The 2,499-nt window shown below is 52.7% G+C and overlaps 1 non-coding gene across 1 annotated transcript; it reads right to left on the minus strand.

Annotated features, from left to right (window-relative positions):
• Positions 1-1,522: 1,522 nt before the first annotated feature.
• On the minus strand, positions 1,523-1,594 carry TRNAS-ACU (transfer RNA serine (anticodon ACU)). Its single transcript has one exon. It is a non-coding gene; the product is annotated as a tRNA-Ser (tRNA).
• Between the last annotated feature and the right edge of the window lie 905 nt (positions 1,595-2,499).

Consider the following 2,499-nt stretch of genomic DNA (forward strand, 5'->3'; position numbering starts at 1 on the left):
CCTTATTACTATTATTTTTAATAAAACCACCACTACCAATTCACCTGCCTCCACCCTTCACAAGGCCTCCACCCACTGAGTCCGGCAGCAGCGGAACTAAAAAGCAACGGTGAAACCGAATTCAAAGACGCAGTGGGAAAGCCACCTGGGGATCCTTAACGTGCACTGACATCGCACAGCGCACGGGCGCCTTAGCGTTTTTCCTCCATAAAAACGAACCCGACCGCGGCGGCTGCGTTTTTATGGAGGCAAAACGGTAAGGCGCCCGTGTGCTGTGCGATGTCAGGTGGTCAGGTGGTGTGCTGTCAGATCCCCAGGTGGTCGAAATTATTCCGGAGCCCTCTACTACGGCACCTCTTTCTTCCTTTCTTCTTTCACTCCCTCCTTTATCCCTACCCTTACGGCGCGGTTTAGGTGTCCGCCGATACATGAGACAGATACTGCGCCATTTACTTTCCACAAAAACCAATTATTATTATTAGTGGGAAAGCCAGTTGCCCCAGGAAGCACCACACACCTGCCACCTCCTCACCTCGCACCCACACAACGCCACCCTCAACCCACCTTCACGCTGCAAAAAAATTCTGGCGCCTGTGTGAAGCCTCGGCTAGCAGTAAAAGCATTTTCATTAGAGCAAAATCATTGAGGCAATCATCGAGGGTTAGTCCAACTGCTTTCGCACGTCATCAAATGTCTGATCGTCCCGTAATTTTTTTCTCTCTCTCTCTGTCTCTCAACCGCACGTTCCCACGGTGTCGAGTCCGCCAAAGAGGAAAGATAGATATGAAACTGTGCTGGATAGCGCAGCGAAACCTTCATCGCCACTGCTGCATCGTTAAATCACGAGGTGGGCATGTGCTCAGGCGATTGAGCCACGCGATACAAGCGTGATGACCAAAATAACATTATTGTAGAGAGCAAATCGTACTTATAGGAAAATAGGCAAATAGAAAGGGGTGGGGGGAGAAAATAAGCCATAACTGCCTGTAGTTAGAACAGAAAATATTCCCATTACGCAGCGCTTAGGTCGCTTCGCGGAAATCGCTGTGTACCACATGGCAAGGCGCTGGTCGGTGCCGGTGGCCAGAGCTGACCTGACGCGCGCATACACACGCACGCACGCACGCGCACGCACACTGCGCTTAGCCACTCTTCCCGTGTGCGAATATATTCAAGACGCAGTGTAACTTGAGCACCTCTGGTTCCCCGTGCGGAGCACGGCTCAGCATGCGCCGTGTAAACGCTGCTCAGTCTGCGATGTACAATGTGTACAGTGTAAACGAATAATAATAATTGGTTTTTTTGGGGAAAGGAAATGGCGCAGTATCTGTCTCATATATCGTTGGACACCTGAACCGCGCCGTAAGGGAAGGAATAAGAGAGGGAGTGAAAGAAGAAAGGAAGAATTAGGTGCCGTAGTGGAGGGCTCCGGAATAATTTCGACCACCTGGGGATCTTTAACGTGCACTGACATCGCACAGCACACGGGCGCCTTAGCGTTTTTCCTCCATAAAAACGCAGCCGCCGCGGCCGGGTTCGAACCCGGGAACTCCGGATCAGTAGTCGAGCGCCCTAACCACTGAGCCACCGCGGCGGGTACAGTGTAAACGAAAATTCCTCTTTTGTTTAATTCCTCTTTTGTTTGTACTGTGCACTAACGCTGTGCACTAACTGCCCACACGCTCGAACATTCCATATGTGCCAGTGTCACAATGCGAAAAAGCCGGCGTTTGTCTATCTGTCTGTCTGTAGCCTAGGAAAATGGAGCCTCAACACCCAGAAGCTCCATCCACTTCCCACACACCCACCACCGCCAACCTCCATCCACCTCCTCGACCCACCCCACCCACTTTCATCCTACAGAGGCGCCATCTACCATCCAGCCAACCAACTAGCTCTACATTCTAGAAGCGGCATCTACTACCAATGAGGCAGCCCGCCCACCCTGACACTCTCACCCAATGAACGGTGCGGCCTATTGCTGCAGAGGTGCGTGACTGCCACAGCGTTGTCAATGCCAACGCATGCAGCGCACATTTGTCACTACCGCCACGTAGCTTAAAGCGCGACTGAGGCGTCCACTGACCCAAGGAGCCAGTTATGCGCCCTTCCGTACCTCAAAACCATTGGAATCTGAAATATGGTCAACGCCAACGCCACTGAACACAAAGAACGCCGACGGCCGATAGAAATACAGGTGAGCGCTCGGTTTCGGCGGCGGCTGAGTGACGTCATAGCTGTCACCTGGTTTCTCCTCGGTTCTAAGTCAAACTCGAGCACACGGCGAAGAAGCTAGGGGGGAGAGTAGTAAAGCTTGCGTTTTCAAAGATATGGGTGCTGGACGCGGGCCTGGTGGCTTCCTGGCCTTACGGGGCTGGGATCTAGGGGCGCTCACACATGTGGCGAGGGCTCCTTGTCATCGGGGGTATGTCTTGCTAACCCTTCGTCGTCGGCTCAAATGACGCGCTTGTTGCGACGCTCCTCCTTTCTGTCAATCTC

The sequence above is a fragment of the Amblyomma americanum genome, chromosome 2 (assembly GCF_052857255.1).
Source record: "Amblyomma americanum isolate KBUSLIRL-KWMA chromosome 2, ASM5285725v1, whole genome shotgun sequence".
NCBI classification, from domain to species: domain Eukaryota; kingdom Metazoa; phylum Arthropoda; class Arachnida; order Ixodida; family Ixodidae; genus Amblyomma; species Amblyomma americanum.